Genomic DNA, 9,394 nt, shown 5'->3' on the forward strand with positions numbered 1-9,394 from the left:
AGATATTTAAGTTATATCTCATGGAGAGACTCAAAAGAGGAAGTTCAAAATTCTGTCTATTCCTAGAATCCTGTGATGACCTATGGAATCAAAGATTAATATCATATTTTAAGAATGATTTAATAGAAAGCTAAAACCTTGGATATCCATCGAATTTTAATAAGTTGGTGACTAGCAATATACTACAGAAACATAATAATCCAAGAGTAAGACACAAAGTATCAACCTTCATTCTACTATTCACAAATTCTGACTCTACATCTAAGTGTTTTTATGTGGAAAATATAGCATTTGACTTCACCATCAAGCATTGTACAGATGATAAGAAAATAAATGTGAAAGCTGTTTAAGTATTGCCGACATATATGTCTCTGTTGTTAGTAGTAACAAATCATACCTATGTCTCAATGATACATATAAATCTTTTAACTACAAATATTAAACCTTTCACTCCTGCATAAAACTATTTACTTCTGTTACATTTTTTATGAAAATACGTTCATACAATAAAGTTCATAAGGTGTATTGCTCAAAGGATTTTAGTAAATAATCATCATTCAGGTCAAGATATAGAACATTACCAACATACGAGAATATTCCCTCATGTCCCATCCCAGTTAACCTTTGCAAAGATAACTACTATACTCTGACTTTCATCACTAGAGATTAATTTTAGTTATTTTGGAAGTTCACATAAATGAAATCATAAAATATGTATTCTGATTTTGGCTACTTTGGCTAACATTATTTCTGTGAGATTCATCAATGTGATTGCATGAAGCAGTTGTTTGTTATTTGTATTGTTATATACTATTTTGCTTTAAGAAAATGCTAAAAACAGAAGCATTTCTGGAATGGCAGAGTAAGGATCTCTGAAAATATCCTCTTTTATAAAAGCAATGAGATCACTGGTAAAAATGGTTAAAATCAACTTCTCAGAACTCTGGAAATAAGCCAAATACTACAGCAATCCTAAGATCATTTATTTATTTTTATTTATTTATTTTTAAAAAACCTGATATTTGTTTTTTAAAAATGAGCTCTCTGGGATTTTAGCTTCCCCTATTCTCATTGCACTCTTTCCAGATTCATAATAGCCTTGAAAATCAGCAGCCTCGCATCATAGAAGCTGTAAAAACCACCCTAGTAGATACTGAACAGGACAGAATGGGTTTGGAGCTCCCAAAAAATCCTTAGTCAATTGTTGCTATTTGACCTAGCTGGCAACTCCCTGGAAAAGCCCCACTCACAAGACTTGTATTTATTTTTCCTGCTCTGGAATTTACTCAGTGAGGAGAGCTCTATTCCCTAGGCATTGTCAAAAACATTCAGTGGCAATTACCTAACATCACAGCAATCTAAGGCAATCTACCATTTGAAACAAATAAGAAGCTTGCCAAAAAACAAAACAAAACAAAACAAAACTTAAAAGAAAAATCTAGAAAATGGGACATCCACAGTGGACTTTGAAAAGTTCCAACCTATTCCTGGGGATCTAGAGGGTCACATGCATGTGCAGGACCTTGTGCATGCCCCAGAAAGACCACAGAAGGCCCTATTCTCTATCTTCTAGCATAATCCAAGGCCCTGTGCAAACAGGATCTGAAGGCTAAGGCAGATGTATAAAATGCCAGAGCATTGAAGACATGCCCCAACACAAACACACAAAGATCCTCTTTCGTGTTTGCAAAATCTTGAACATTTGTTGTTTTAGGGCATTAAAGAAATCTTCCTGCAGTTGTTAGCTAACCACTTATATAACCACAGAGAGACTTCCATAGCCATACATGACAGAACTAGAGGCCTAGTGCACAAAATTCGTGCATGGGTGGGGGAGTGATCCCCTCAGCCCAGCCTGAAACCTCTCCAATCTGGGACCCTTCGGGGGATGTCTAACTGCTGGTTTAGGCCCAGCAGTTGGACATCCCTTTCATAATCCTGGACCACTGGCTCCTAATTGTTCACCTGCCTGCCTGCCTGGTTGCCCCTAACCCCCCTTGCCAGCCTGATTGCCCTTCACTGCCTCCGGCCTGATTGCCCCTAACTGCCCACCCCCTCTGGCCTGGTCGTCCCCGACTGCCCCCTTCTGCCAGCCTGGTCACTCCTATCTGCCACCCCCTGCCAGCCTGGTCCTAGGCAGCCATCTTATGAGGGTGTGATGGTCAATTTGCATATTACTTTATTATATAGGATTAGTTTTCAAAAGTCTAATTTTACAGAATTAGTCCTCAAAATACCATGTTAGGCCAAAAACTGCAATAAATTTAAAATAATTTAAATTATACAACATGTTTTCTAGCCACAATGGAATAAAGTGAAAAATCAATTAAAATTTTTGAGAAATTTACAAATAGATGGAAATGAAACAACATACCCCTAAATAACAAGTAGATAAAAAAAAATCACAAGGAAAATAAGAATATATTTTAAGATGAATGAAAATGAAAACACAACATGCAAAACATATGGCATGCAGTGAAAGCAGTGCTCAGAGAAAAATTTATAGTTATAAATGCCCATATTAAAAAAGAAGATCTCAAATGAATAAGCTAAGCTTCCACCTTAAGAAACTAGGAAATAAAGAACAATCTTAATTCAAATCAAGCAGGAAGGAAATAAAGAAGATTAGAAAGGAAATAAATAAAATGGAGTGAATCCTGGCCAGGTGGCTCAGTTGTTGAAGCGTCATCCCATACACCAAAAAGGTGATGGGTTCTATTCCAGGTCAGATCACAGGTGGGTTTGATCCCCTGTCAGGATGCCTCCACTAGGCAACTGATTGATGTTTCTTTCTCACATTGAAGTCCCTCTCTCTCTCTCTCTCTCTCTCTCTCTCTCTCTCTCTCTCTCTCTCTGTTTCTCTCTTTCTCTCTCTCTTTCTCTCTCTCAACATCAATAAAACATATCCTTGGGTTAGGATTTAGATAGATAGATAGATAGATAGATGATAGATAGATGATAGATAGATAGATAGATAGATAGATAAAATAGTGTTGAGACAAATCGAGAAAAGCAAAAAAAACCAAAGGTTGATTCTTTGAAAATATCAAGAAAATTGGCAATCCTTTAACCACTGCTAAAAAAATAAAAATTAAAAATTAAAGAAAAGAATTGGGAAAAAAGGCTAAAATTACTAAAATTAGAAATGAACAATAGGCCATCAAGCTATTCTGTCAAAGCCAAAAGTGGAAGTTGAACCATTTACTTTTAATTTGTACAAGTGAAAAGGATTATAAAGGAATCCTATGAACACTGTATGGCAACAAATTCGATAATCAAGATGAATTAGGTGAATTACCAGGAAAACACAAATTACAGAAATTTTTACTTATGTAATTTCTTTCTTTACATATTTTATAATTATATTAGTAGGTACATTTAAATTTAAATTTATAATCCTGTTGATTCCTTTACCATTGTGAAACACTATGTTTTTGTCTAATAGTAATATTTTTTGCTTTAGTGTTTGTTTTGCCTGATATGTATATAGCAGCACCATTTTCTTTGGTTATCATTTCATGTTATATTTTTCATACCATTACTTTCAACCTTCAGGAGTCCTTATATTTAAGATATTCTATCTAATAAAGAGGGAATATGCTAATTGACTGTCACGCCCTCACAAAGATGGCAGCACTCACAGCCAATAAGGAGGAAATGTGCTAATTGACTGCCATGCCCTCAAAGATGGTGGTGCCCACAGCCATAAGAAGGCAGTTCCCAGTCCCCTCAGCCCCGCCTGGAGGGCAGGCACATGGCACGGCCAAGCGTGCCTCCAGGTGGGTCCAGCCACTCTGTCCACCTGCCTCTAGAGTCCTCCAGTCCTCTCAGCCCCCTATTCCCCCAGGGCCAGCCCAAGGTGCAGGCAAGCCTCAGATGTCAGCTGCCCAGGCTCCCAGGGCCTGCCCAAGAAGTGATCAAATGACTAAACAAGCAGGCTGTGTGGGGTGACAAGGTTGGCAGGGGGGTTAGTGAGGGACAACCAAATAACTGGAACAAGCAGGTGCGAGGAGCAACCAGGCTGGTGGGGGAGGAGGGTGTGAGGAGTGAGTAGGCTTGCAGGAGGGACTGTTGGGGGCAACCAGGCAGGCAGGCAGGTGAGTGATTAGGAGCCAACGATTCAGGATTGTAAGAGGGATGTCCGATTGCTGGTCTATACTGGCAGTTGGATATTCCCTGAAGGGTCCTGGATTGGAAAGGGTTGAGAACCTTCCCCCTGCCCCTGTGCATGAATTTCTTGCACCAAGCCTCTAGTATCTTTTATGAGCAGCATGTACTTGGGTGTTTCTGTCCACTTTAACCATCTTTGTCATTTAATTGGAGTATTAATCACACTAATTAAGTATAATTATTGATACATTTAGATTTAAATCTACCTTCTTACTATTTGTTTCCTATTGTAATATATATTTTTGTTTCTATATTTTCTTTTGTCCCATTTATGAGAGTTAGTGATATATTTATTATTACTGTATATTATTGATTAAACTAAAATAAGTAATTTCAATATTCATCTTTTGCTTATTACAATCTACCTTAAGTTATCCACCTTTTGTGTTGTCATATATTTTTAATCCTACATTTATTTAAAACCCTACAATGCATTGTTACTACTGGTTGTATTTAAGTTTACTCATTTATTCTTCCCTATGTACTGAATTTTTTCTTGTAGTACCATGATTCTGAAAATAAAAAGGCCCTTTATACTTTCTTTTAGTGTAAGTCTGCTAGCAACAGATTGTTTCTCTCTTTGCTTATCCATAATGTATTTACTTTACATTCCTTTCTGATGACTATTTTTGTGAGTATAGAATTCTTGGTTGTGTACTTTTAGAATTTTAAAGATGTCATTCCATTGTCTCCTGTATTCCATAGTTTCTATTGAAAAGTCAGCATTAAATCTTATTTTTGCTCCTTTGAAAGTAATGTATTTTTTTTCTCTTTGACTATTCTCAATATTTTATTTTTATCATTGTTTTCCAGGTATTTGAATATGATGCACTGGTTGTAGTTTTACTTGTATTTATCCTTCATGTGATTGGTGAAGCTTCTTGAATTCATGATTTGCTGTCTTTCATAAGTTTTGTAAAATTAGTTGCCAATATAATTTAAAAGACTGATTTTATTCCCTTCTGGGACTCCAATTACAGGTATACCAAACTTTTAAACTCTGTTTCACATTCCTTTTATTTTCCCTTCTGTATTTTCCCTCCCTTTTTAAATTAAATTTGAATATTTTCTATAGCCTTCTCTCTTAGATCACTATTATTCTCTTTGTGCCTAATTTATTACAGTCCTGTCTTTTAATTTGTTTAGTTCTTGTAACTTTTATATCTAGCATTTTCATTTGGTTCTGTTTTTTTTATATACTTGGTAATTTTTTATTTTTATTTATTTATTTATTTATTAAATATATTTTATTGATTTTTTACAGAGAGGAAGGGAGAGAAATAGAGAGCTAGAAATGTCGGTGAGAGAGAAACACTGACCAGCTGCCTCTTGCACACCCCCTACTGGGGATGTACCCGCAACCAACGTACATACCCTTGACCGGAATCGAACCTGGGACCTTTCAGTCTGCAGACCGACACTCTACCACTGAGCCAAACCGGTTTCGGCTATACTTGGTAATTTTTTAATTGGACATTGAACATCTTGTGTGAAAAATTACAAAGAATCTACATGAAGTTATATTTTTCCAGAAAGGATTTAATATGCTCTACTCATATATGGAATGAAAACATTAGTCAATGCAGGATTTTAGACTTTATTATCCTCATCAATTTCTATTTATTCCAGCCTTTAATTTTTAAGTAATTGCCTTCTTGGGTTCTCCTCTGAAATCCTGAGGTGTTTATTTATGTTTTTTTCCTGAAATCTTGATGTGTTTATGTGCGCTCTCATACCTTGATGGTATCTAAATTTTCATCACTGTCTCCCAAGATCTCTAAGACTGCCAACATTTCTCCTTATCATCTAAGCTGTTCCTTTATAATTAGTTTCTCTGCAACAGTTTATGAGTCAGCACATGCCTTGAGGAGAAATTGCACAGGCATTTAGGCTCATTCCTCTCAATTCCTGGATGTTAGTCTCTCAAGTTCTAATCACCTTGGTAGACTCAAACTCCAACACCTGTCTCTTAACCCAGTGAGACTGCCATACATTCTGGCTGACATTTGCTCCTTGGCCTCTATTACCTATGACATGAATCTACAAACACACATGTGAAAAGCTCAAGTGAATGTGTGGTTAATTTATTACATCTTTATCTTCTCTGGGATCTTGGTCCCTCCAGTACTGGCTTCCTTAATTCCCCTCTAATAACTTTAAATAGTTGATTATATTATTTTAAAATAGCTGTTCTCAACAGGAGAGTTAATGTAATACAAGCTATTCTGTCATAGCCAGAATGGAGTTAAGCCATTTACTTTCTATTTTTAATTTTTCTTAATCTCTGTTTTCAATATAATCTTCTCATTTGTGGTTCCTTAAAACTGCAGAGTTAAAATTGAGTCAGAAAAATTATGTACCTGGGTGAATTTAAAATAAGAAAAACGATTCAGGAAAGCATTTATTCAAACACTAAATAAAATTTGTACGATTGCTTTTTTTCTATGATTAGCATAAATAACAAAGGAAAAATGGATTTATGAGTTATGTAGATGTTGGTTTAATAATGCAGACTCAATATTCTGTGTATCCCAGATATAATGTCACTATTAAAAAAGAAAATAAAAACATTGGTTTTTTAGGTATTAAAGTTAGTGTCTTTTTGTAACATATTTTGTATTATTATTTGAATTTATAACATGTATTTCCTTTTTTCAAAAAGGCAAGTTTATCAGTTTGATATGGACTTTATTTCTCTCCCTTCCTTCCTTCCTTCCTTCCTTCCTTCCTTCCTTCCTTCCTTCCTTCTTTCTTTCTTTCTTTCTTTCTTTCTTTCTTTCTTTCTTTCTTTCAGTGAAAATAGGTCTTTTTAGTATGTTGTATAGATCTTCTGGATGGAACATGCTCCATTTAGAGCTGTGTTTCCTGCTTGGAGGGACAATTAATATGCTTACTACTTGAGAAATAGCATGGCTCATTGGACCAAGCTTTGAGTCAGTAGTTTGGAGTTATAATCCTACTTCTGTTACTGATTCAATTTGTGCCCCTGGGCCAGCCATTTAACTTTTGTATTTGTTCACCTGAAAATGGTATAAAATTATCACTTATTTGCAAGAGTAGCTAGTAATTACTGATTTTGAATATAAATGCATATAATATATTTTGACCAGTTAAAATTACTACAAACATTGCTACAATTCAGTTTCTTCCAAAACTTCAGTACTGCTTTAATTAAAATTCTTCTGATCTAACTTAAAATGAAGCACAGTAAAATGCAGTTAAGTGTTTTGTTTAATTTGCATGCTTAAACAGGTGGGAAAATCCAGTGTACTTAAGCCTAAGAAAACAAAAAATGTTTAAAAATAGAGAGTACAATAATCTTTCTTTCCCCCACAGTTTTTTTTTATTTTAAAAAATATATATTTTACACACGTATTATTCTTTATTGCCAAAGCACAAAAATCCACATTTACATACAATAACAATAAACTCACATTTATTTTTTCTTATTTATAATTCTTTAGAATTGAGTTTAATAATAATTACTCCTAAATTTTATAGTAAATTTCTCTCGTTACAGTTTTTTTTAAATTTTTCACCACATTATAAAAAGGAGCAAATAGTCAGATCATTCCTTTGTCTGATACTTTATCTTCCTTTGTACAATACATAATACTGAAAAAAAAATCAAGATTGAATTAATGTAAATACAAAGAAATTTAAAATATAGTACTTGGACTTAGGAAAGGTACCTTTTAAATGAAGTTTTAAAAATAATGCTTTTAAGTATTTAATAAGACATATCCAATTTATTTCATTTATTTGAGTTTAAGTTTAAATAGAAGATACTAAATTGACTCTCTTTATTGCATATACTTATAACTGTTTTACTGCATTTATAATTGCTCTGAGACTTAGAGCAATTATTATTATTATTATTATTATTATTATTACTTATCTATGAAATGCTAAAAATAATATCAAGGCTACCAATCAAAATTGTAGTAGCCCAATTGCCTATCAGTAGATGGGTGGATAAAAAAAGCCAAGTATTATACAATGGAATACTATTCAGCCATAAAAAAAGAAAGAAATCATATCTTTTGCAATAGCATGGATGGACCTGGAGATTAATATGCTAAGTGAAAAAAAGCCAGCCAGAGAAAGATAAGTACCATATGATTTCACTTATATGTGATATATATATATAGTATGTATATATATATATATGTATGTATGTATATATATATAGTATGTGTATATTTTAGAGAGGAAGGGAGAGGGAGAAGAGATAGCAACATTAATGATGAGAATCATTCATCGGCTGCCTTCTGCATGACCCCAACTAGGGATTGAGCTCACAACCCAGGCATGTGCCCTGACCAGGAATTAAAAACCATGATCTCCTGCCCTAACCGGTTTGGCTCAGTGGATAGAGCGCTGGCCTGTGGACTGAGTAGTCCCAGGTTCGATTCCGGTCAAGGGCATGTACATTGGTTGTGGGCACATCCCCGCTAGGGGGTGTGCAGGAGGCAGCTGATCGATGTTTCTCTCTCATGGATGTTCCTAGCTCTCTATCCTTCTCCCTTCCTCTCTGTAAAAAATCAATGAAATATATTATTTAAAAAAATACCATGATCTCCTAAGTCATAGGTCAGTGCTCCACCACTGAGCAACACTGTCTGGGCTCTATGTGAAGTCTTATGAACGAAATAGAAACATAGATATAGAGAACAGACTGCTAGCTGTCAGAGGGTAGAGGTTTGGGGGTTGGGTGAAAAAGGTGAATGGATTCAGCAAAGAAAAAATACATAGAAAACAGTTGATTATCAGGGGGATGGGGGTGCAGTAAAATGCAGTTAAGTGTTTTGTTTAATTTGCATGCTTAAACAGGTGGGAAAGGGTAAATGGGGGATAAATGATGATGAAAGGAGATTTGACTTGGTTGGTGAACATGCCTGAAACCTATATAATTTTATCAACCAATGTCACCTCAATAAATTCAATTAAAATTTTAATAAATAAAATAATTTAAAAGTAAGAATGTATATGAAAACATATTGAAACCATTTATCTTGTTAGAGATAACTTTGAAGAATGCTGATTTCTAACAGCCTCGAAATAACATCTCTGTATTATTGAAGTCTTGATGTTTTTATTCACCAGCCTAATCTTTGTCACCATTCTAGGTGGTTTCAACATTCTTGCAAATAACTCATCCAACTCCCTGGAAGTTTTTTATTTATTTATTTTATTATTTTTAAAAATATATATATTTTATTGA

The sequence above is a fragment of the Pipistrellus hanaki genome, assembly GCF_964339955.1.
Source record: "Pipistrellus hanaki genome assembly, chromosome: 8".
Classification (NCBI taxonomy): Eukaryota; Metazoa; Chordata; class Mammalia; order Chiroptera; family Vespertilionidae; genus Pipistrellus; species Pipistrellus hanaki.